The sequence below is a fragment of the Vombatus ursinus genome, unplaced genomic scaffold (assembly GCF_900497805.2).
Source record: "Vombatus ursinus unplaced genomic scaffold, bare-nosed wombat genome assembly UNPS02014791.1, whole genome shotgun sequence".
In the NCBI taxonomy this organism is placed as follows: Eukaryota; Metazoa; Chordata; class Mammalia; order Diprotodontia; family Vombatidae; genus Vombatus; species Vombatus ursinus.
This window is the reverse complement of record NW_020954569.1, coordinates 2,683,575-2,711,491: the sequence shown is the minus strand read 5'-3', so window position 1 is coordinate 2,711,491 and position 27,917 is coordinate 2,683,575. Positions and strand designations below refer to the sequence as shown.

The following is a 27,917-nucleotide window of genomic DNA, read 5'->3' as shown; positions in this document are numbered from 1 at the left end:
GACACAATGGAAGTCAGAACAATTCCATGCTGTAAACATTTCCTGAAAGATACTTTGTTACCCATTTTTCTAACTCTTAATATAGTTCTATTTACTATCAACCTCACAGCACATGAAAAATAGAGTGCATTTCTTATTTTTGTTTTTTGGCTAGTTTTTTCTTTTGGATACAAATTGTAGACTCTTTGATCCAGCCCTAATGGCTATGCCTTCCTGGAGACTTGTTACTCTGGAAATTAAAGAAGAACTGACACCCAGCTAACCCTTTTAAAACCAAAGATGGCAAGAGATAAACATTTGAATATTAAGCCTTCTTGTAGTTTCTACTAACCTTCAAAGATGAGCAAAAATTGATGTGGCTGAGATGATCTCTACCATCCATGCAACCTATATTTGAAGTTTAAAATCTGCTAAAATGGCTGGTGTGCCCTGTGCTGTACCAATTAACTCTGTGATTCAAAGCTTTATTTTTTTCACTTTTTAACAAATGAATGTCTGTAATACCTGGATAGCAAGAAAGTATTAAAAAAAAAAAAACTATAGTGGACACAAATGAAACTTAGCCACACATTCTATAGCCCAAAATAAAATTCAGTATGTTAACTTCCTTTACAAAATTCAAAACAATAATAAAGTTTATTAGTAATTTCAGTACAGGACACAGAAGTAGGGAACAGATACTGAAAAAAAATCATTATTCCTGAGGGAAAAATAAACACTTCTTCTCAAATGAATGAGAAGTTTAACATACCTTTGGCATTTCTGTGAGAAACATGTTCAGTATTATAGGGATCCAAAGAAATACTTTTGATAGACAAGGTAAACTTCCTTTCACTATATCAGAAATATGACTGTGTCCGTAACATTTTTCACTCTAATTTTTAACATGTTATTCCAGCTCTGCGTTTCCAAATAATAAAAAAAATGAATACTTGTGTGCCTATCCATAAAACTTGTGTCCACAATGAGAATAATAAGAAACTTTACCAATAAATTTAACAGATAATCAGCAGAAAACATTTTAACTAGATTTTAAGAGCCAAAGCAAACTTTAGATTTTCACACTGGCCTTACAAAAAGTCATTCACCCACTTGCACAAGGTAGTAAACAATTTATATTGTGGGAATACAAGAAGAAATATTTCATTTATTTTTAATCCCTACTATCTTCCAGATAATTAGGTGAATGGAAAGGAAGAATAGCAGGGTGAAAATGTTGGTTACCCAGGCGTTTGTATTTTTCTCTGTGTGAAGTATGACCCAATACACTTAGGGAGAAAATAACTAAAATACTTCGGAGCACTGAAGAGAAAAAAGTGATGAGTGAAATCCTTTGCAAAATCTTGCCAAACAATTAGCATAGGTCAAGAAGTTAGGAATTCTTTGTGACCCCCCTGAACAATACTGTAAAAAAAAAAAGCCATCATTTTAGAGCCATAATGGGTGCCAAACATATCCATTTTTATTCTACAAAAATATTTGTCATCCTTATAATTAGCTGAAACTTGAAAATCTAGTTAAAAAGATTTTTTTTTCCTCAGAAGCAGATTATAAAAATTTTGTCTATTTCATTTTTTTGTCCAACAGCAACTATACTTTTTTTTTTCCTTTTTTGGTTCAGGATTAATTATACACAGATATACAATTTTTTTTTTTTGGTGCATGGACCTAGAGCCAATATTTCTCTACCAACACTTCATCAAATTGAAAGTATAGATTACTACCCTCTACGGCACACATCCTCCCCATTCACCAATGGACATACTTCCCAGTGGCAGATTCAATCAAGCTGGAAATTCTTCCAACTAAAACCTTGTTCTCAGTCACAGTTTCTGTTTGATAAATTTGACAGCAAATACACTTAGAAAACATTCAGTCACTGCACAATTTATAATTCTTAAGCCAGCCACTGCAACGTGTTGTATTGTGTTCTCCATTAGCCTCCCTCTCTCTTTCTTCCTTTCTCCCTACTTCTCTTCTTCTTTCCATCCTTCCTTCCCTCTCTCCATCCATTCATTCATCCATCCTTCCAAGCATCCTTCTGAACTGCTCTGGTTATCAAAATTAAAATTTTAATGGTGAATAAAAAAACATATTTTAAACAACTTTCAAGACTTAAGATCATAACAATTGGAGCTTCAAAGACCCTTAGAAAAATCTAGACTATGCTCCCTTATTTCTTATGTATGTGTGTGTATACATATATGTGTATATATGTATACATACATATATATATATAATTTTTCCTCAACTAGATGCTAAAACAATTTTAACATTTTTTTAAGTTTTGAGTTCCAAATTCTATCGTCCCTCCCTTCCCTTTCCACTCCTTGAAACAGTAAGCAGATATGGGTTATACATGTGTGATCGTGGAAAACATTTCCATATTAGTCATTTTGTATAAGAAGATTTGAATAAAAGAAAAAGAATGAAAGAAAGTGAAAATGGAATGCTTCAGTTTATATTCAAACAATATCAGTTCTTTCTCTGGAGGTGGATGGTATGCTTCATCATTAGTCCTTTGGGATTGAACTGGATCACTGTATTACTGAGAATAGCTAAGTCATTCACAGTTCTTCATCAAATTCTTCATCAATATTGCTGTTGCTGTGTTCAATGTTCTCCTGGTTTTGTTCACTTCACCATGCATCAGTTCATACAAGTCTTTCCAGATTTTTTGCAAACTATCCTGCTTGTCATTTCTTATGGCACAATAATATTCCATCACAATCACATACCATAGCTTATTTAGCCATTCTCCAATTGATAGGCTGCTCCTTTATGTCTTAAGGGAGGTAAAGAGATTTACCCAAGATCACATAGTAAGAGATTCAGGATTCAAACTCTGACTCAAAATCAGTATTCTTTCCATTAAACATGAATTAAGACAGTTGCATTATGATCATAGATTTAAAGCTAAAAGGAACCTTAGTGTCATATATTCCTACCCCCTCATTTTATAGATCTTATAGATCAGGGAATTGAGGCCCATTAGGACACTAGGGAGTAGGGGTTACTGCCCATTTAGGAATGTCTACATTGAAGGCAGTCAGTGTTCCATTCCTTCCCGCTTAATTATTCAACATATCTTTATGTACCACATAACTATTTCTAGATTTTCATTAGTACAGAAATCCTAGAATTTTAGGCTTTAGAACTAGAAGAGACCTTAGATGTCGAGTCCAACTGAGGACGAAAGAAGGAAAATGAAGCATTTCTTCCATGTATTTTGGTACTTAACATTACATTATTTTATAGCAGTTCTAATTTTTCAGGTGTTTAAGTCTTATTTTTTCCAAACACAACTATAATCTACTCAAGGGCAGAAAAGTATAAAACAGATCTCTTCATCTCTTTTGGTATCCTTCAAACCATAGAGCACAGGACCAGGAATATGGGAGAGGCTCAAATATTTCAAGATTATGCAAGAAAAAATGTCATAAATCAAATTATGAGGATCCTTCATCTTTTGCCTCTCACATTTCTTACTCTGCCTTGTTTTGTTTCAGGCAAAAGTCTTCATTTTATACCTTTCTTTGAAGCTCTGGAGTCAGAGAGAATCCTTCTTCGTTCACTACCTCACACAGCCCCACTTCCCCAACAGTGAGAAGACAATGGCACAGATCAAAGGCATGAAGTCTGTGACCCTGTGCAAAAGGAAAGAGCTTGACTTGTTCTTATCTTCCAACTGTGCTGCTGGGACAACCTGGGCAGCAAAAGGGCCAAAGAGCTCCCAGTTAAGATGTAAAACTTTTACAAATAGGTACTTGAAAAGTATTTATAGCAGCTCTTTTTGTGGTGTCAAAGAATTGGAAATTAAGGGGATGCCCATCAGTTGGGAAATGACTGAACAAGTTTTGGTCTATTACTGTGATGAAATACTTTTGTGCTATAAGAAATTATGAGCAGTTTCAGAAAAACCTGGAAAGACTTACATGAACTGATGCAAAGTGAAGTGAGCAGAACCAGGAAAATAGTGTACACAATATTGTAAAACGCTGTACAGTACTGAACAGCAAAACAATATGATAATGAACTATGAATGACTTAGCCATTCTCAACAATACAAAATTCCAAGACAATTCTGAAGGATTTATGATGAAAAATGCTATGCACCTCCAGAGAAAGATCTGATAGAGCCTAAATGCTGATCAAAGCACGTTGTTTGTGTGTGTGTGTGTGTGTGTGTGTGTGTGTGTGTGTGTCTGTCTGTGTTGGTCTGTGTTTTCTTTTACAAGGTTACCAATGTGGAAACATTTAGCATGACTGCACATGTATAATCTATATTAAATTGAGTGTGAGAAGGAGAGAATTTGGAACTCAAAATTTTCAAAACAAATGTGAAAAATCGTTTTTACATGTAATTAAAAAATATTAAAAAAAAAAAGAAATAGGTACTTGAGAGAAAGGCATAGATAAGAGAGGAAAGAAAATAAGAGAGTACCTAGCAACTCTCTAGAAGGGAGGTAAAAATTATAAAACCAATGAACTCCAAGCTTTGCTACAGAAAACAACTGTAGTGTAGTGAAAATAGACAAATTAATTAGGAGTTAGGGCCCTTAGAGTTCCAACCCAGGGCCATGCTTAAACTACTTTTGTAAACTTGGACCAGTTGCTTTCCCTCCCAAGGTTTATATTTTGCTATAGAAATGTCATGTGATATAGATGTAACAAGTGTAAAATGAGGGACTGGAACTTATTAGTAAGAAATCTGTAGGGTGGCTTTCCCATCCCAAGATTCTGTGAATCTAAACATGCCATCTCAAATCCATGATCAATTTGCACCAAGACTTTCTGGGGTAGACTCTGAAATGCTCAATGTAGCTTTATGACTGAGAAAAAGCAAATTAATTGTAATTAAACTGTAATTAAATTCAGGGATGATAAAACATTAGGTTCAGTATTCTGAGTGTAGCAAAAATTCCCACAACTGTACTTAAGCCCATTAAGCATGCCATGAAAGTTTTGAAGTTCTAGGCACTGAGAATTCTGTACGAAGGCTCATTCTTCTTATTACTGATACAAAATTCAAAAACTCTTTGCATAAAAAGGCAAACACTAACCCCCAATAATAGTACACAATACAATTTGAAAATTAAAATGTCTGTTCAAAGGAAGAAAATAGCTAAACCTCAGACAAAGCAACAGAAGCTGTGCTGAGATTACTCGGCATATTGTTCCCAACGTGTCAACTTAGCTAAAGAAGAAAAAAGATGATAAACGACTAACATGTACTTTTAAAAAATAAACTGCACCAATATAAAAGCTAAGTTTACAATTAGTGATGTAATAATAATGTTATCCATGGAACATCGATGAATTGTAGCAATCTGAACTACCTGTAAGTAAGGTTTTATGTCAACACCTTGTCCTGTTGTGAAGTTAACCATGGTATGCTAGCAGAGTAAAACTATAAAGGTGAAGAGAGTTTAAGAACAATCTCTGTATAAGATTCGGTGTTGTCTGTCTTCAGAGGACTAACCTAGTTAAGTCTGGGAATGGTACCATAGGATCATAGTTTTAGAATTGGAAGAGCCCTTACAGATCACCTAACCCTAAGCCCTTATTTTTTCAAATAAGGTAACCAAGGCCCAGATAAGTTAAATGACTACCAAGGTCAGATTTAGAGCTAGAAAGAGCCTCAGGGACAGATGGAGTGCAGGCCCTCATTTTGTAGATGAGAAAATTAGGCCCAGTAAGGTTAACTGACTTGTCCAGGATCATATAACTAGCGAATATCTGAGGCAAGATTTGAAAGCAGGTCTTTGTGACTCCAAATCCAGTATACTATCAACTACACAGAGTAAATGAGAGAAAAAAATTTGAATCCAGTCTCTGTAACTCCAAATCCAGAGTCGTAAATGTTAAATTGTAAATTTAATTGTAACAATTATAAATTGTTAAATGGCTGGTCACAAGGTAATTATTTTTTTTTTCAAACTCAGCGAAAGTTGAAGACTATCTACTAAGAGGAGCTGTGATTTAAGTCAACGGCAGGGTGGGAGGGAAACCCATCCTACCCATCAAAAAAAAAAACATTTTAAGTTCTTGGGGTAATTATAAGGCACAACTTTCTGGACATTATTAAGCACATCATACAGGTTTAAACCATTCTATGTCCTATATCAAATAGAAACAACACTTTTTTACATAAATGGTTCCAAGAATTTTTAATAGAAAACACTCTCCCCCCCAAAAAAAGTTTATGTAACAAGAAAAGTGATACAAAAGACAAAATTGGGAAATATTTTCATTATATTAGATATGAAATAATTTTCAAATTATAAAATATAAATCACAAACTTTGGCTATCAATTATGTCCATGTTATCTCAGTGGGAAATCAGAAAAGCAGTAAAAATAAATAATACTATCACAGAGCTGTTACTGGCTTAACAGAGTAATAATAATGTTGCTAGCCAGCAATTATAGGAATTTAGTCTCAGTCTTTGGGTTTCTACGTGTCACTAGGGAGATAAAATTAAAACTTTCATAGAATAAACAAATTATCATTCCCTCACTATGCAATAAGGAATTTCATACTGCAAAACTCTGCAACTATACTTAAAATGATCATTTTTCTCCTATTTCCCGAAAATGATAATAGGAAAATCACCAGTATGAACATTTCCTACCACAACTGTTTCTTTCTTTCCAACCCAAATACTTATAAAATGAATTGCATCATCCCACTGGCTTTCATTATAAATTCAAATGTGTTACCACAAGAAAAAGAAAAATAAACCCAAAGCCTGAATTAAAAGGAGAGGTAAAGATAAATGGCCAGCTCTGACACATGACTAGAATATATCAAGATTATCTTATGGTCTTTACTGGGACTTATAATTCCTTACCAATTCAATTTTCCTTCGTATCACTTTCTTGTGCATCACTTTCCTCATTCTAAGATGTCAGCTTTGACCAGGCACCACAAAAACAGAGATTTTTCACCCCTCACAAGTCTAGAGATCTCTACCCATACTTATATGTTCTAGAACTTATGTGACCTCCTCATCTTTTATTATACTTAAAATATCCAATGAAGCCAGGCTACCAGATTGCACTTCATCAGTAAAAACTGATTTATTACATATTGAAAATTTCTTAATTTACTGGTTTTAGGTGGCATAAGATAAATTAAAATTAGTTGCCCATCCTTTCCTTCCTAAAAACTTAAAATCCCAGTTGGTATACAATGAAACGTACATGTACTAACTGATATAATTTATCACTTCCTTCATTTTAAATGGATATATTTTGCAATAAAGATTAATTGTAAAAAATAATAAAAGCTTCAACCAAGCTTTAAAATTCCTTATGAAATTACCAGTTTTTAGTACAAAGCCAGACCCTGAATGGGAATGAAATGATCAATAAAAGACAATCATAACATTTACCTAGCTCTTCAAAGTTTACAAAATACTTACATAGCCTCCTTTGAGTCTCACAATAATGTGAGTTACTGATTACAGTTATTATTATTCCTACTTTTCAAATGAGTAAACCAAGGCTTCAAGTGATTAAGTGAACTGCCACCTGTGGCTGCTCAGCCAGTATTGTATGAGAGATTAGATTTGAACTCAAGACTTCCTAAATCCAAATAACACCCTTTATCCTATGTAACTAACATTGATTATGCCTTCCATTATCTGTGGCTTGATCTCTCCATCAACAAAATAGGTAAAATTCTTATAAATTATTTTTGATTTTTAAAAAGTTAGGTGGGACAGCTAAGTGGTGCATCGTCCCTGGAACCAGGAGGACATGAGTTCAAATCAGTCTCAGGCACATAACACTTACTAGCTATATGACTCTGGGCAAGTCACTTAACCCCAATTGCCTCACCAAAAAAAAAAAAGCTAGGCAAAAATGAATGGGAATACTCTAATAAGGATGAAAATGGTTAACTATATATTCATATGTTTTTTAAATCTATGAAACTTCTCCGGATATTATCTCATACAGGATATAAAACTGGCCTATAATATACTTTGCATTAGTCATTTTGTACATGCGGTTTTATTTGAGACTAAAGGGGGGAAAAAAAAACAACCAAATCTCCTTCTTGGGCTTTCTCTAAAATTATTCTCTATTCTAAAAAGCAATCTAACTCACTTTTTAAAAAAAGCCAAATAAATAAGTTAATAATAAGTTCCATAACTGGGTAATGATCATCATCCTACTTGATTAATATTTGTTAACACACAGAGAAAATCTGAGTAACTGAGAGATAGATCCCAGATAGCTGACAGCAGCCAAAACATCCTGAGTCTTGGCTGGCTGACAGGAAATTTGTACTGAGGGGATCTTAGAAAAAGTGTACTTCATTTTGATCATTTTCTAGGAAAAGGGCACAAAGTCAAGTCAGTGTGTGTGTGTGTGTGTGTGTGTGTGTGTGTGTGTGTGTATGTGTATATAGACACACACACACACATATATGTGTATATATATATATACACATATATCCTTATCCCTGATCACCACCCTAAAATATGTAGAAATAATAGAAATAATTATAAATATAGATAAATATAAATATAGAAATAATCTTCTGGGGCACACAGAATTCTTACCTCATCCTAGGAGCTGTGGAAAGATTATTACAAGTTCAGATGTTGCATGAAAATTGTGAGTATCTTATCCAATGCCAAACAGAAAATATGAGCCATTTTTACTGATACTAAACTAATGGTATTTAGCAACAAGTTATGACCTTTTTCAACTTGGCAATTTGTTCCAAGTACACCTGCATTTATGAGATGAGGAATGAATATCACCATCCATTGTTGGGAGGAGAAGATGGAATGTCCATATTCTCCACATGGATATTTGTTGGCAGATATCTCAAGACTGAATGGGCTTTGTAGACTAAGAAACTCTCAGTCACCTATGGCTGATTGTTTCAAACCAACAGCTTGGGAAACCTTTGCACATATTACACATCATATAGCACAGTGTTTAGGAATGAGGATATAGGGAAAAGAGGATAATATTGACAGTTGGGCAATGAGGGAAGTGTCTGTATTTCCTGGACTTGTCTTTCATTTACATCTGATTTTAATCCTACAAAATGCTAAGAATGGGGGGAGGGTAGTGAGACGGGAAAGGAAATGCGTTGAACTATTTAATTATCATTAAGCATTTTATGTATGTGACGTGCCAGGACCTGTGCTAGGCACATAGGAATACAACAAAAATTATAATATTCCTGACCCCAAGGAGCTTACATTCCATTGAAGGAGACAATGTGTAGACAAAACTACATACAAAACAAATGTAAAGTAATTTAGGGGTGAGGGAAACTATTAGCACAAGGAGGAATTGGGAAAGGATTTTTTTTTCTAAATCATGTGTTATCCTGATTGTGTTTCCACAACACTTGAATTGTTTCTTTATGGCTGCTTGTAATATTTTCTCCTTGACCTGGGAACTCTGGAATTTGGCTGCAATATTTCTAGGAGTTTTCCTTTGGGGATCTCTTTCAGGAGGTGATCGGTGGATTCTTCCCATTTCTATTTTGCCCTCTGGTTCTAAAATATCAGGGCAGTTTTCCTTGATAATTTCTTGAAAGATGATGTTTAGACTCTTTTTTGGATCATGGCTTTCAGATAGTCCAATAATTTTGAAATTCTCTCTCCTGGATCTATTTTCCAGGTCAGTTGTTTTTCCAATGAGATATTTCACATTGTCTTCTATTTTTTCATTCTTTTGGTTTTGTTTTACAATGTCTTGATTTCTCATAAAGTCACTAGTTTCCATTTGCTCCATTCTAATTTTTAAGGAATTATTTTCTTCAGTGAGCTTTTGCGCTTCCTTTTACATCTGGCCAATTCTGCTTTTTAAGGCATTCTTCTCCTCATTGGTTTTTTGGACCTGTTCTGCCATTTGGGTTAGTCTGTTTTTTAAGGTGTTATTTTCTTCAGTATTTTCTTGGGTCCCCTTTAGCAAGCTGTTGACTTGTTTTTCATGATTTTCTTGCATCACTCTCATTTCTCTTCCCAGTTTTTCCTCTACTTCTCTTACTTGCTTCTCAAAATCCTTTCTGAGTTCTTCCTTGGCCTGGGACTGATTCATATTTTTCTTGGAGGCTTTGGATATAGGAGCTTTGATTTTGTGGTCTTCTTCTGGTTATATGTTTTGGTCTTCTTTGTCACCAAAGTAAGATTCTACAGTCTTACATTTTTTGCACAGTTTGCTCATGTTCCCAGTCAATTACTTGATTTTTAAACTCTTTGTTAAGGTAGGAGTCTGCTTCCAGGGTGGAGAATGTACTGTCCCAAGCTTCAGGAGTTTTGTGCAGCTATTTTTAGAGATACTTCTAGGGACCCATAAATTTTCAGTTTTTCCAAGGTAGTATGATCAAGGGCGAGGTGTTTACTCCTTTCCTAACCTGTGCTCTGGTCTATGAGTGACCACAACAAGCACTCTTTTCTGCCTTAGAACTGTGAGGAAGATTCTCTCTCCACAGCCACTACAAGTCCCACCACACCAGCGCTCCTCCTTGCCCCAGGACTGCCACCCAGAACTGTGACCCAGAACCAAGCATGGGCAAAGCAAGAGATTCTTGCCTCAGCACCAGCAAAGAGATCCCTACAAACCTCTTCTGATCAGCCACTCAATTCTCCCTCAGTCTGTGGGCTGAGCTCAGGAAGCAGCTGCCACCCTGGGACCGCACCAGAACTAAGGCTGGGACCAAGCTTCTCTCTCACCATGGTCACAGACCTTTCCTACTGACCTTCTAAGTTGTCTTTGGCATTTGTCAGTTGAGAAGTCTGGAAACTACCACAGCTCCCTTGATTCAGTCCTCTGAGGCCTGCTCCAGGTTCACTGAGGCCTGGTCTTTGCCTGCAGGGCCCATGCTGAACTGCACTCCTCTCCCAGCCTGATGTAATAGACTTTCCAATCAACCATCCAGGTTATCTTGGGCTGGAAATTTGTTTCACTCTGTCTTTTTGTGGGTTCTGCTGCTCTAGAATTTGTTTAGAGTCATTTTTACCAGGTAATTGGAGGGGTTTGGGGGGAAAGTTCAAGCAAGTCACTGCTTTTAATCCATCATCTTGACTCCACCCTAGGAAAGCAGGAAAGAACTTTTATAAAAAGTTCTTTTTGAGCTGAGCTTTGAAGGAAAGTAGGCTTTGACATGGGAATGACTCTAATAAAATGAAATTAAATGGGAATAAGTGTAAATCTTGCACTTGAGTACAAAAAATCAATTGGCATGGAGAGACAGACTTGTTCTGAAAAGGATTTGAGGGTTTTAGCGGAAGACAAACTTAATCAAACGAGTCTGATATGACAGACAAAAAAGCTAAAGCAATACCAGGCTGCATTAGGAAAAGTATTCCTTCTAGGAATAGAGATGTGATAATCCCACTATACTCCACCCTTGCCAGATCTCATCTGGAATATTGTGTTCCTTTCTGGGCACTAGAGATAAGAAAGACAATTAGAAGATGAAGAGTGTCCAGAGGAGGGCAAAGGGTAGTTTTTCCCAACATTTTTATACTTCTTCAAACCTCCCATGGCTTCCTCTCTGACCACTCACTCTGCTTAGAACCTTCCCTTATATTTCACTGAAAAAAAATTGAGGTCATTAGCCAAGACCTCCTTCCTCCCTTTCTCCTCATGTCACATCATTCCAATGCCTTCTGCCACTATCTCCTTCTCCCCCCTGTCTGACAGGAAAAGGAGGGCAAACCCCTCTACCTGTACAAGTAATCCCATTATATCCTGTCTTTTCCAGCAGACTGTCTCCTTTATCATCCCCACTCTCACTATCTTTAACCCCTCCCTTTCTTCTGGCTACTTCCCTTCTGCCATAGACATTCTTGTGTGTCCATCATCCTCAAAAAACTCTTACCTCATCTATCCATCCCTGATAGCTATTTTACCAAAATCTCTACTCTTTTTCGTGACTAAAGTCCTTGAAAAGGTTATCAACAATAATGCCTCCATTTCCTTTCCTCTTATCCTCTTAATACTCTGCTTTCTGGCTCCCAATCTTATCCTTCAACTGAAACTCCTCTCTACAAAGTTACCGATGATTTCTTAATTGCCAAATCTAATGGCTTTCTCTCACCCTTTTTAAACTCTTTGCATATAGGCAGCTTCGATACTGTTGATCACTGTCTTCTCCTTCATACTTTCTTCTCTCTAGGTTTCCATGATACTACGCTACCCTGCTTCTCCTATCTATCTGACCACACTTCAGTCTCCTTTCCTGGATTTTCATCCGTCATGCCTGCTCTCAGTGGACATCACTTAGGACCCTTTCATGGGCCCTCTTTTCTTCTCACTCTATGCTATTTCACTTGGTGATCTCATCAGCTCCCATGGATTCAATTATCATCTCTATGCTGATGATTCTCAAATCTATTTGTCTAGCCTTAATCTCTCTCATAGTCTCCAAACTAGCATCTTCAGCTTTCTATTAGACATCTTGAACAAGATGACCTATAGATATCTTAAACTCAACAAGTCCAAAACTGAACTCAATATCTTCACTCTTGAACCTCATATCTTAAAAACTCTCATCCTTTCTAAATTTACATAGTACTGTGAGAGTACTACCATCTTCCCACTCATCTAAGCTCACAATCTAGGTATCATCCTTGACTTCTCACTCTTTCTCACCACCCTTAGTCTTATCTAATCTCATGCTAAGGCTTGTTGATTTTACCTTCATAAAATCTCTTACATATGCCCCCTTCTTTCCTCTGAAATTGCTACCACCCCGGTCCAGGCCTTTATCACCTCATACCTGGACCACCGCAATAGCCTTCTGGTTGGTCTTCTTGCCCTCTCTCCCCTGCTTCAGTCCATCCTCCACTCAGTCGCCAAATTAATCTTCCTAAAGCCTAAGTCTGACCATGTCACACACAATCCCTCACATTCAATAAAATCCAGTGGCTCCCTTTCTATCACTTCCAGGATCAAATATAAAATGATCTGTTTGATATTCAAAGCACTTCATAATCTAGGCTCTTCCTACTTTGACAATCTTCTTATATTTTATACACCTCTGGGTACTCTGTAATCCAAGGACATGGCCTCCAGTGACATTAATGGCCTCCTTGCTGTTCCTCCTGTGCATTTTTACTGGCTATTCATCATGTCTGGAACTCTGTCCATTCTCTAAGCTTCTCCAGCTTCCTTCAAGTCCCAGATCTGCTATAAGAAGTCTTTCCTGATCCGTCTTAATATTAGTGCATTTCCCCTATTAATTATTCCCAACTTATCCTATTTACAACTTAGCTGTACATAGTTGTTTGCATGTTGTTTCCCCCATTGGAATGTGGGCTCCTTAAGAACATGGACTATCCATAGCCTTTCCTTGCATCCCAAGTGCCTGGCACACAGATGGCGCTTAATAAATCATTACTGACTGGCTGACTAAAGGGCCTTGAGTTCATGACATATGAGGAATGGCTGAAGGAAACTGGCATGTTTAGCCTGGAGAAAAGAACGCTGGGGGGAGGGAGGGCATGACAGTTGTGTCCAGGTATTGGAAGGGCTGTCATGGAGGGGAAGGATTAGGTTTGTTTCATTTGGTCCCAGAGATCAGAACCAGGAATAATGAGTGGAAATTGCAAAAAGGCAAATTTCCTAACAATGAGAGCTGTCCAAAAGTGGCATTGATGTCCCCCAAGAGGTGTTGGTTTCTCCTTCCCTAGAGACCTTTGAGAAAAAACTGCACAATCACTCATTAGGCATGTTACAGTAAGAATTCCTTCGTGTATGGGTTGGACTAGATGGGGTCGCTTCCTATTGTCAAAATGTTTAATTCTGTGATTCTTCATTCTAAGAGGCAGAGGTGAGAAGGGAATACATCTGATAATTAAAGGCACAGGCACCCAAAGAGAAAAGGAAGAATAAGAAAGAAGGCCCAAAACAGAGTCTTAGGGTATAACCACAGATATGAATGATATAAGAAAGGAACCTGGGAAGAAGCAGGCAGGTAAGAGAACCAATAGAGAAATCAGTCAGAGAGAGAGAGAGAGAGAGAGAGAGAGAAAGACAGAGAGAGAGGGAGAAGACAGTGCCTAGGAGGAAGGGTTAGTCCACAATGTCAAGTGTAGAGAGGCCAAGAAAGATAGGAATGCCAAGGGCTATTGATCCCACAATACCACCTCTAGGTCTATAACCCAAAGAGATTACAAAAATGGGAAAAGGACCTACATGTACAAAAATATTTGTAGTAGCTCTTTTTGTGGTGGCCAAGAATTGGAAATTGAGGGAATGCCCATGAACTGGGGAATGGCTGAACAACTTGTGGTATATGAATGTAATGTAATACTATTGTTCCATAAGAAATGATGAGCAGGCTGACTTCAGAAAAACCTGGACTTACATGAACTGGTGCTAAGTGAAGTAAGCAGAACCAGGAGAACATTGTACACAGTAACAGTAACATTGTGCAATGACTAACTCTGATAGACTTAGCTCTTCTCAGCAATGCAAGAATCTAAACAACTCCAAAAGATTCATGATAGAAAATGCTATCCACATCCAGAAAAAGAACTATAGAGTCTGAATACAAATCAAAGCATACTATTTGCTCTCTTTTTGTTTGTTTGTTTGTTTCTTCTTTCTCATGGCTTTTCCCACAAATTTTAATTCTTCTTTACAATATGACTAATGTGAAAATATGTTTAATATGAATGTATATGTAGAGCTTATATAAGACTGTATGCCATCTTGGGGAAGGTAAGAAAATTTAGAATTCACAATCTTATGGAAGTGAATGTTGAAAACCAAAAATTAAAAAAATTAATTAATAAAAAAAAGAAAGAAAGATAGGGACGGAAAAAAAAAAAGATTGAATTTGGCCATTGAGATTATGGATAACTTTAGAGAGAGTTTCAGTTGAACCATGAGGTTAGATGCCAGATTGGTAGGGATTTAGAAGAGAGTGAGAAGATAGGAAGTAGATAGCTTTTCTATGAGTTTTTTGTTTTGTTTTGCTTTTTAAGAAGGGTTAAAGATAGTAGAGACATGGGTGTATTTAGATAGAAATGGAAAATTAAAAACAAAGAGAATGATTATGGGAGTAATCTGCCGGGACAGATAGGAGGGGATGGGATCAAGGAATCAAATGAAAAGGTTGGCCGTGGTTAGGAGAAGGGCCACTTCTTCATCAGATACTAAAAGAGGAAAGGAAGGCGGGGGTTGGGGGGGTGATGTCAAGGCATTTTGAGATGGAGAATATAGGAGAAGAGGGAGCTTGGAGTGAATGGCCGCCATTTTCTCAATAGAGAGGCAAGGTCTTCTGTTGAGGGTGAGGGAAGGTAATTTGGGAGGTTTGAGGAGAAAAGGGAAAGTATGGAACAGGTGCTATGGACACTAAGGTAAAGAAGCAATTAAAGAAGAGTGATGAGTAAGAGCGATACCATGTAGCAGTGAGGGCCCATTTCAAATCTGTTTAAAAAAATTTGTAGTGGAATGAGTCAGCAAGATTGTGTATGTCCAACAACATGTGAATAGGAGGAGAAGAGGAAAATGGTAAAAGCAAGGTTGGAGTTTGGTTATAGATCATCCAAAACCAAAAAAAGAGTGGGGAAAGGGTTTGAGGATAGCTATCAATTTAACATTGAAGTTGGTTAACTATAAGGTCAAGATTGGGGATGTAAGTAAAGTTGGAGCAGGGGAGATGATCAGGGAGAACCAGGGAGTAGAGGGGCTAGAGGTCATGGTGAGGATGAAGGATAGGTTTAAAAGGACTGAAGCACTGGGAGAGATGGAATGATAGGATAAAAGAATTTTAATATTCATGTTCATGATGGTAGCAGGCCATTTCTACATGTGGCTGAGGAGGAGTGAAGGAATAAGTCTTGGGAGGTGAGACTGTAAAACTGGGAGGTCAGGGTGTTTGAGGGAACACTAATGTATACGTTGAAATTTCCTAGTATTTGAGCAGAGAAAGAAAATAGCAATTAGTTAAGTGCCTACTGTGATGTTGGGGATAAATATAACAGCAGCTCACATTTATCTAACACATCAAAGTTTACAGGTACAAAGTAGTTTTCCCATAACTGTTCTCTGAGGCAGTTGGCTATGCAAGTGCAAGAAATTATTAACCCTATTTTATAGATATGAAAAGTAAGCTTCAGAGAAGTTAATTACCCTTGATCTTGTAAGGGTCATAGATAGGATTTGAACTCAGATCTCCTTATTCCAATTACCCTCCAAATCCATAAAAAAAAACAAGGTACTGCTCTTGCCTTTGCAGAGCTAATAAGACATAGACAAGTTATACAGATTAAATATGATAAGGCAAAGAAGAGATCCAGACAAAATGCTTCAAGAAAATGTTAAGCATAAATCCTATACTGGTTCCCACAAAACATATAATGACCAGAGGATAAACTCTTTCAGGTTTTGTAGATCTTATGCAAAAGGTGATAACATAAGCAAGAATTACACAGTATGAGAAGGGATATATGAGTTGTAATCTGCACTAGTGAAAGGAGTATCCATTCAATGAGATTGCAAATACTTTGAAATGAGGAAGTAAATTGTTATAAATTATTGATTGCTGATTGACGTATACCCTTGCACTATGCTCCCTGCACCTACAGAGATGGCCCTGGGTCCTTACTACAGGTAACCCTGGGTTGGCAAGTATTATTATTCCCATTTTATAGAAGGGGAAGCTGAAAATTTCAATAATTTGCCCAACATCACATAATTAGTAATATTGGAGCCACCACAAAAAACAAACTGAAGCAACCTTGATAAAGGAATAAAGTATGACTTCTAGCCAGGGGAGTCCCTTTTGTACTAGGAGACCAGCACAGAGGAATCCCAGGAGCAAATCGATGAAATCTTTGAACTTGTACCAACTCTACCGCAATGTATCCTTTGTGAAAGACAACTTGAAACAGTCAGGGGGTAGGGAGGTCCCACTAAAGGTAATCATAATGAATGACAGTTTTCCAGAGGCTGCTTAAGGTTATTGGCAGTAGTTGTTTCAAAGCAGGAATTTAAAATTTTTCTTTTCTCTTCCAAAGTGGAGGATGAAAGGAAGATTATTGTATGTGGGTACACAGAGTATTTTATGAATTCTCAAAGAGCTATACTCCTTCTTAAAAAGCTCTGTATTGAAGTATTTATCCCATCCTATTTTTGCTTATGCATCACTTTCAATAATCCTTTGCACAATGAAAAGTTAAATTTGTTTATTGAATATGTTTTAATGCCATCACCATATATCACTTTATTAGCCAATAATACCCAAGTGCTAATTAACCAAAATTCATTCTTTTTTACTAAAAATATATTGTAACTCATCCTCCAACTAAATAACTATGTGCACAAGTACGTGAAGACATGAGAAAGAATTAGTTAAAGCCTCAATTTCCAGATAACTCTTTTAAGGAAAACGTGGCTCTTAAAATTCCTCAAAAAGAACTGATTTACAATCTTATCTTGCAGATACTTAAAAGCCTTTGAGATTACCAGCATGTTAGGGCACATTTTCCAAATTAATAACCTGAGTGCTCACCAGAAAGCTAAATAACAGGTGCTGATAACCATGAAAAACTTCTCAGCTAACTAAATATTATTCAATTAAAATGGCTCTGATTTTTCAGATGCAATCTATTGTTCTCATAATTGAGAAAATCTTGTTTGTAATTTCACTGAGTTTCCTAAGCTGACATCTTAACTAAGCAACCCATTTGATAGTAAGGTAGAGAAATGTTTTAGAAAGGGTTTCACTCCTTACTTATGCCGTAGCTTGGAATACTATGAGAATTCAATTAAATTTCAATCTTCATTTCTTTAACATGATCCATAACCAATAGTAAACTCCCAGTTCTCATAACTGATAATCATAAATCTAGTTCAAACCAGGCAGCTTCCCTAATAGCATACTGTGGCATCCAACTGTTACACAGACTATGATGTCACATTCAACAGATTAGTAACGTGCCCAAAAAGAGCACATATAGGAAAATAAAGCAAGCTCAAATTTAAAGTGTAGAACAACTCATAACTGCCAAGAGATTCACAAACACCAATATATTTTCAAAGGAAAACTCAATAAGTGATGTTCATAGTCTATCTAGAGTTGTATATTCTCAATTTCATTTGTGCCATTTTTGCTTGCCCACACTGTTCACATGGTTAGAGTGAAGAATGTGGGTGGTGGTCGCTAAGGATCTTGGTGAGTTTCCTCTGTCTTATAGCATAGCTAGTTAGAACTGTCTGAAGGTCATAAAGGGTGATACCATGGACAAATTAGGAGAGCATGGAATAGTTTACCCGTCAGATCTATGGTAAGGGAAGAATTTATGACCAAACAAGAGTCAAGAGAGCATTATGAGATGTAAAATGGATAATTCTAATTATACCATATTTTAAAAGTTTTGCACAAACAAAACCAATACAGCCAAGATTAGAAGGAAATCAGAAAGCTGGAAAAAAAAATTTACAGCAAGTATCTGACAAAGGCCTCTTTTCTCAAATATATAGAGAACGTCAAATTTATAAGAATACAAGTCATGCCCAACTGACAAATGGTCAAATTTGGACAGGAAGTCCAAATAGCATGATTATGATGATTATGGTGAACTCTTTTTAAGAGTTAGGATTCCACATCTTTGGTCACTACATGTACAAGTCTAGGGTGAAAAGTAAAAAAATAATAAATCCATACTTGAATCACTGATTATCCCATTTCTCACACCAACAAAACCCAAACCATATAATTATTTAACTAATTTAATTTAACTCTTGGGCCTAGCTTCTGCCTGTATCCAGATGTTCAATCTGAATTAGAGGGAAGTATATGTGTGCATGTGTGTGTGTGTGTGTGTGGGTGTGCATGCACATGTATGCATCACTGTTTCCAAATGATGAAAAAAATTATGAAATAAATAAACTTTATACAAGAAGTATAATCTCAGTTCATCAAAAACAACAAACTTCCCGGGGCAGCTAGGTGGCGCAGTGGATAGAGCACCGGCCCTGAAGTCAGGAGGACCTGAGTTCAAATCCGGCCTCAGACCAAACACTTGACACTAGCTGTGTGACCCTGGACAAGTCTCTTAACCCCAACTGCCTAAAAAAAAAAAACTTTAAGGTGAAACTCTATGATACCTTTTATCAGAAGGAGATAAAGACAAAGAAATAAAAGAATATCAGGAATTTAATAAAAAACAAACATCCACAGGCTTCCCTGGCAAGGTGAGGGATCAGTGCTTTCTTAGCTCCCATGCAACATACAGTGCCACTGAAGGGTTTTGAGAGACAAGATCCTCTCCCACCAAAGAAGGCTGAGAAGTGTAGTGATGTTTTTTTTAAAGGCAGCCACAGCAAAAATTAAGATACAAAGGTTTTCTTGTTACTCATCAATTAAACAAAAAGATTCAACTAATCAGAACATTTAATTCCTTAGGCATCCTAGTTAATCAAAGTTTCACTGCATTTGAATTGTATTACTTTCTTACTAATAAACTGCCTAATTGAAAAAGAAAGTACTCCTGACCAGGAAACTATCACTTGCATCTTAATATAGCCTGAAGACTTCTCTCTAAATCTATGTATTTATAAATAAACTCAAATATGACTAGACAATATGAAATTAAATAACCAAGAAGACTATAGAGAGACTGTGGTGTAGTGGAAAGAAAACTAGTCTACAAATCAGAAAACTTGATTTCTATTCCTAGTTCACCGCAGATTAACTTTGTGACATTAGGCAAGTTTTAACCTTTCTGAACTCTAGTATCCCCACCTGTAAAAGAAATAATTTAATTTTGAGGATCTCTAATTCATATTTTATGCATTTTATAGTTATTTTCAACAGAATCCTCTTTTCTAATTATTTCCTCCTGGTTTTGTTATTGTTATGCAGAAATGCATATTATTTTTATGGATTTATTTTGTATCTTACTATTTTACTAGAGCTACTGGTCTCAATTAGTTTCTATGCTGATTCTATAGGATTTTCAAAGTAAAATCATGTCACCTGAAAATAGGATAATTGTCTTCTCTTTGCCATTGTAAATGTCTTTTAATATCTTTCTCTTTTCTTATTCCTACTGCTAGCATTTACAGAAGGTCAAATAATAGTGAGGAGCAGGGCATTTTTGTGTTACCCCATACTTATTTGGAAGCCTTTTGGTATTTCTCCATTGCAAATAATGCTAGTTTTTTTCTTTAGTTTTTTTTTTTATTTTAGGTGATACTTTTTCTCATATTAAAAATTGTCCCTTAATGCCTAAGGTTTTTTTTTTAGCATAAATGAATTTATATTTTGTCAAAGGTGTTTTTTTTTTTCTCCACCAGTTACATCATCATAAGGTTTTGGTTGTTTTTCTTTTTAATATAATCACACTTTTCCTATTGTTGAACAATCCTTGCCTTGATAGTATAAATCTAACTACCACAGTGAACAAATATACATATATATGAAACACACATACATATATGTTACAACACATAGATATATACACATCTATTGCTATAGTCTTACTGTTAAGATTTCACTTAAAAGTGTTGCATCAATATCCATTGATGATATTTGTGTATAGATCTGGGGAATAAAATAGGAGCTTCCATGACCCTACAAGAGCACCATTCATCTCCATGTTAGTTAAAAAACTCTTGCAGTCCAAACCAATTTCTATGACTTTTCTCTGGAGATCCTTCAAAAAAATACTAATATATTGTGAGGAAGAGAATTCTTATTTGAGATCTGCTAATATAGCTACTATATAAAATAGGAAGAAGAGATTTACTTCTCTCTGATTTGCATTTATCCTCAATCACTTGTTTACTTGAGCCAATGAAACTAAATTCACAGATATAGACATTCAGTCCAATCACAGTTAGTTTGAAAACTGCCCATTGGACAAGAACCCCAGTCACTTGGCTCTCAGTCCCAGAATGCCTTCCACTCTATCACATTTCCATCACAATCCGAAATCCAAAGGGGATACAAAAAATGATTTTTACATTGTAAAATTCTAATGATTCTTTTGGGGTTTATTTCAAGACTTGTAGTCTCAGAATATTCTGCTTTCTATCATAACAAAATGAAAGCACGTTATTAAAAACAGCTACCAAACAAACAAACAAATGAACCCACAACTGGTACTTAAAGACCCCATTTTGGTTTTCTACAATAGAAGCAACAGGTAGAAAATTTCTTCATAACATGCTGTGATTAGATAATTTTCCCTGTAACCTACTGCTATGATTTTATTTTACAAAACAAATATTTGCCATGTACTGCACACAAGAGGGCATATAATTAGCAAATACTTCTCGAATGCTAGACTATATTTTCCAAAAGTTTTGCTGGCAACTAAGAATATCAATGTTTCTCTACTATTTGATGATATCACATCTTGAAGCTCACCCTCTATTCTGACCAGTATGAGTCATTTAAGTGACTAAGATATGTGAATGAAGTATACAAATAATTGTACTTAGTTGTTCTGCCCCAAATTATACGTATATCCATGGAAAAAATTGTCCTAATAGAATTGGAAAACACAAAATACTTGAAAGTGTTACTATTATAAGGCTTTAAAAATAACAGGAATGAAATAAATATAATAGTTGCTAACTTTTATAAAGCATTGTAAGGTTTGCAAAGCACTTTACAAATATTATCTCATTTTATCTTCACAACCACCCTGGGATATAGGTACTATTATTACTATCCCCATTTTACAGATGAGGAAAACTGAGGCTCATAGAGGCTAAAAGACTTGTGTTGGATCACACATCTAGTAAGAGTCTCAAACATAACTTGAATTCACGTCTTCCTTACTCCATACCTCTAGCACTCTACTGTGCCTAATCTAGGTACACAAATGTTTGTGGAATTAAATTGGTCCAAAGACAGCCTTCAGTTCTGAATCTTCATTACCACTAAACTTCTAAATGAGCATAGAAGATAAAAAGGATATGCTTCAGTATGACCTATAGCATTAGTAATAATCAAAATCCTCCTTGCTGAGGTCCCACTATGAGTTTTGCTGATCTTCAGAACCAATCCACTGGCAGTAAGGTGGTATAGACCTGCTCTTACCAGTGTGGAACAACGAAGAGAGCACTGACTTTAAAGACACAAGACCTTGGTCTGATTCTCAGCTCTGCCTCTTATTAGATGTGTGACCTTAGAAAAGTCACCTAACTTATCTGGGCCTCAGTTTCCTTACCTGTAAAGTGAGGGGGCTGAACTAGATAATCTCTGGAGTCCCTTTGAGTTCCAAACCCATGGATTCTAAGATCTATAATCCTTCTGGCTGTAATTAACTTCCTTTTCTTTTTTTCTATTAGGCGGGATGAAATCCACAGGTAACCCTCCTCATAATTTATCTCTAACTTAACTTGAAAACTGTCAGAGGTATCCATGGATAAGTATTTAAGCAACTTTGCAGGTATGATGATACAACAAATTTTATTACCCTGTCTTTAACAGATAGAAAAACTGAGGAAAAAGGTACCCAGAAATTTTTAAAGTCCACACAGTAAGACTGGAAATAAATCCACACTTCCTAAATCCCAGTCTGGTATGACTACTCTACAGTGCACATTGGACTAGCACACTGACCCTTGTGGACTGTACTACTTAGTAATGATTTCAGCCAATTGTAGAACTTACATTAACTTATTTAAATAATAGCTGATCCTGCACAAGGCTTTCTTCCAGTTGTGCTTCTCTCCTGTGTGACAAAGGAGGGGCACTGCTGGGTTACCCTCTGGTGCCAGTCACCCATGTTGTGTATTTACCATTAAGAAGCCAATACGTACTCACCCAACCTTTCAGAATGGCTCAGAGTATAGAGCTGCTCAAAATCCCCCCTCAGTACTTCTAATAAAATCGACTATTTCAATAAAGCTGCAACTGCTTTTGAAGTTTCCCACTGGTACCATCTAGGAGTCTTGGTTTCAGGCTTAGCTGATACCACTGAAACAGGCAGCAGAGCATGAAAGAATTGTTTTGGTTAAAATTCAAACTATAAATTGCTTCGGAGGTACTGCAGAATTCTATTAACACGACATATCTGAGAACTGTGTGGGATATGAATCTGAGATATTTCCATAAAATGGAAAGAGGACCAAAGAAGGAGACAGAAGATGAATATTCTTTATTTTACTCCAGCAAATTTTAATTCCAATCCCAGGGCAGTTTGTATAGATGAACTAGATATATAAGAGGGTAGAGAGATAGAAATATAGATACAGACAGTGATAGATGAGAGAGAGAAAGAGAGAGAGATTCTTCTCCTCTCCCCTAAAAACAGGATTAAAGGCTGAATTTTAGCTGTTTCTCAAATTATTTGTCATTATGAAAGAAATCAGGCAACAGAGGGACGTGCTACGAGAAACAGATGTGGAGAACTCAGAAGACATGACATTTGGCCTGCATCACAATTATACCTATACCACATACCTTTTGGATGTGACTTACCTGTCCTTCTCTGAACAGCACTAAGTAAAATCCTGCCCATTGTAATATATAATTCCTATACTTAATCTCTCATTATCCCAATACTTGTAGCATAGATGGCAACAGGCACTTTCTCAGTATAAAAGTACCTTACCTAAACCACATCTAATCATACACATGTATGTATGCAATACATATGTAGCAGTAGCTATTTTTGCACAGTAATAATTAGAGATGACACTCATTTTATCTGTTTGATAACACTAAAATTTTCCCTCTCAGATTCCAACATCTAGATTTTTCAAAATAAATTAACCAGTATTAAATTTAGTATTTTTAATTATTAACAAGAATTCTTTTTTAAAAATCAAAAGAAAACTGCTCATAAAACAAAAGTAAATATTTAACTCTAAATAGTGACAATTGCTATCTATACTATTAATCTATGACATAATATGTTTAACACAAAAAACTATGCTGTTTTTCTCTATGAGACTTCATGTGCTTCTCAGAATTATTGTGACCTCGCTAAATTGTAATCCTGAATAATCTCCCTCACCCCACCCCACCCCTTACCCCATCAAATCACTCCATTCCATTGCTAATATTAGCACACTAAGTCACCATTACCACAAAAAGGGTCATAATGGACCGATATTTTGGGACAAAGAAAAACTGCCTATTTTCTCAACAAGAGAATTTAGACATATAACTCGTAATACTTTTTTCTATTTCAAGTAAACGAGGTCACTTTAAAAACTGATGACAAACACTCCCATCACTCAAAAATTGTTCATGCATAAAACACTGATCATTTTCTTTTGTTTATCTAGAACTTGTGGCTATTTGATATTGCCAAACCCTCTCTTACACACTGATAGAGGGAACTATCTAAAATGTCTAAAAGGCAAGAAATGAAGCAGGCAGAATGTTATACCACAGTATAGGGCTACTTTTAAAAATTGTTCAAAAAAATAACAAGCTGAGAAGAAAGCAGACTAGACACGTAGTGGCTGGTGGGAAAGCCATTTTAGGACTGAAAAAAAAAAAAGCTATGAGCAATCCACAAAGCAAATGATCAAAAACTGAAAGCAAATACCAAAAAAAAAAAAAGACAGTAAAAGTTCATTGAATTGGCTAAGTTGGAATTCAACGTGAAAAGTCTGAATACGCAAAGAGTTCACGTTAAATATGGCCTTATTATTTTTAAGTACAGTTAATCCCAAGTTTTACCACATTGGATGCCTGGATATCATGTCAAAGTTAACCACCATAAAGTAAACTGTATTTTCCCAGTATAACAGTGCTATAATTGGGGGTATATTCCTGAGCAAAGACTTCCCATTGAATAAGTTCATAGATGTGAAAAAGAATATATGACAAAAAACAGAGTCTAGATACTGCTCCTATAATTGATGGCTGGAACTTGAGTACATTAAATGCTTATTTACTTGTACTCAAAATTGGTCTCACTACTTCAAGTCTCTTCTCCACCCCAATCCATCCTCCCACACAGCTGCCAAAGTGACTTTCCTTAAGCCTAGAACTGACTATGTCATTACCCTACTCAAACAACTCCAATGAGGTAAGTAGTATTATTATCTCCATTTTGCAGATGAACAAACCTAGGTTCCAGATGCAAATAACTTGATTATTATTATATTGCTAAGTAAGAGCTACAGGGATATGAACCTAGTTTTCCTACTTTGAAATCCAGCATTCTCTCTACTATACTATGTTTGTTTAATTGAATTGTCCAGATACAGAGGCTGATACTTTTATAACATATATCAAGACACTTCATACTTATACACTTAACAGATGAGAATTCTTCTTCACTTGAATTAAAATATTCAATCAGATGTACTAAAAATAGGTATGAATAATTCCTAAATAACTCTATTGAACCCAAAGCATAACACTACCCCTTTTACACTATTAATATACCTAACATAACCTCTCATGTAATTTAATATTCTCTGAGATTTAGCCAACTCAAAGTGAGCTCTCTTCACTACCATCTTCCAACCCTCACAAGTTCTCAGCATCATCATTCATTTGTTTCTCCTTCCCTCATACCACAAACCTTCATAACCTAGCCCTCTCCTACCCAACAGTTCGTCTCTCAGCTCCAAGCATTTTCTCTGACTGTCCCCCATGCCTGGAACACTCTCCTTCCTCTGTTCTGACCACTAACCTCCCTGGCTTCCTTTAAGCTCCCACTAAAATCCCACTTCTGCAGGAAGCAATCCTTAATCCCGCTGATTTCCAGTGCTTTCTTTCTTTTAATTATTTCCTATGTATCCTGTATATAGCTTGCTTTGTATATATTTGTTTGCCTGTTGTCTCCCCCATTGAACTGTAAGCACCTTGAGGGCAGCAGGGACTGTCTTTTTATTCTTTTTGTGTCCTCAGCACTCAGCAAAGTATCTGGCACATCGTAGGCAATTAATAAACATTTAATGAATTTAACTGAATTGAATAAAGAAAGACTATCCCTAATACCATGCAACATCTAATTTCTCTAAATGTGCTTTTGATTCAATTTCCTCCTGACTCTAGGACTACAATCCAACAACAGTCTTGCTTCTCTCCTGAATCTTCCGTTTCTCCCTCTTCACTGGCTCCTTATCTGTCTACAAACACACTCAGGTGTGCTTCCAAACACACCCAAAGCTCTCCTACCTCCATGACTTAGTGCACACTCTTTTTTTATGCTAGGAAATTCCATAGCTCCTTCCTTCACCTATATGTCTCTAAAAGCCCAATTCAAAACTATCTCTTCCATGGAACCTTCCCTGATTCCCCAATAATAATGATCTGTTCCCCTCTTGGATCTTACAATGCATTTCATTTTGTACTTAATATACTCTATCATATAATATTTTGTAGTTTTGTTATCTCTGCATGTTTCCCATCTCTCATTAGGTGATAAGCTGCAAAAAGGCAGGTACCATGCCCTTAAACTTTATATGTATTGCCTTATTCCAGCACTGACCGTCTTTTGTACGCAGTAAGGTTTTGATATATATAGGCTGAATTTAATTGACTATAGTAATAAGGTAAATTCTGGGCTAGTTTTTCTTTGAATTATCACAAATGCCACTCATTGGAATCAACGAACAATCATTTGTTTGGCACTCTGCTAGGTTCTAAGGATATAAGACAGAAGTGAAATAATCTGTTTTCTCAAAAAGCTTACATGTCTCAGAGGAATACAGAACTGACACACATAAGTGTATACACACACACACACACACACACAGAATAAGTACAAAATAAGTACAATTCATCCTTGGATAACTGGAAAGGAGGGTACTAGCAGCTGGGGATGCTAGATCTAGAGTTTGATCTGTGACTTGAGGGAAATAAGAAATTCTCTGTATTCCTCTGAAGAATGTAAGGGAGAGGTGTGAAAAAGGAGTGCATTCTAGGCATGGCCAATGGCCAATGCAAATGCATGGAGACAGGAGATGAAGATGGAATGTCATGCATGAGGAACAATGAGAAAGTCAATTTGGGTGGAGCACAGACTATGGAAAAAAGAAGTAATGTCCAAAGAGGTTCAAGAGATAGGATGAGGCCAGGTTGTGAATGGCTTTAAAAGCCAACCAGAAGAGTATATTTTATCTTAAAGAAGAGAGGGAGCCACTGGAGTTTATTGAGAAGGGAAACAATATGGTAAAATCTTCACTTAAGGAAAGTTTCTTTGGCACCTATATGGAAGATGAATTGGTAGTGGAAGAGAGTCTTGAAGTAGGGAGAGCAATTCAGAGTCCAAATAAATGAACATTTAATACATTCAAATTTTAACTATCAATTATAAGAGCAGTATCTAGGTTCAAACAAAAGGTGTTATTCTCTTTCTAAGAAAATCTCTTAACATCTATAAGTGAAAAGAAAAGATTCTAGCAAACATGGCACCTTCTACCATGGAATGAGAAAGCGAGTTCCTAGTATTCAACCAAATAAGGGCGTACTAGCACCTGTTACTCTAATCTCACCATGATTTTATGTAGAGTATTAGGAGCCTCTTTTTAAAAATATTGATATATTTCTATCTATCTATCTATCTATCTATCTATCTATCTATCTATCTATTAATGTACAACTATGACCCTACTTTAGATAATAAATTAGAATGGAGCACTTCAAGGTCACTCAAAACATATACTTAGCCCCCAATTCCCCATGTTTACTTTACCTTAAATTGAAGGAAGGTGTAGCAAAACCTGGTTTAAATAACATTAGGTTAGGAATCAGGAAGTTTGCCTGGGGTCTGGTCTCAGGGTCAAGTCATCAAATGTTTTTTCTGAATCCACTTTGCCATCTGTAAAGTAAGAATAATGGTATGTTGTAAGGAGGGGATGAGAGATAATAAAAGTGAAAGGAAAACTGGGGCCCCTTACATTTGAAGTTTTTCAATGCGTTAAGGTCTCGAGTCTGTGAATCTTCATACCACACACACACACACACACACACACACACACACACACACACACACACAC

The 27,917-nt window shown here is 36.2% G+C and overlaps 1 protein-coding gene across 2 annotated transcripts in view; it reads right to left on the bottom strand.

Annotated features, from left to right (window-relative positions):
• Window positions 1-27,917, bottom strand: part of RNF152 (ring finger protein 152) — a 100,874-nt gene that overhangs the window by 34,683 nt on the left and 38,274 nt on the right. For both annotated transcript variants that reach the window (XM_027869102.1, XM_027869101.1), the window contains exon 2: window positions 27,614-27,739. The gene's annotated coding sequence lies outside the window, so the exon portion shown is untranslated. The remainder of the gene's footprint in view (window positions 1-27,613; window positions 27,740-27,917) is intronic.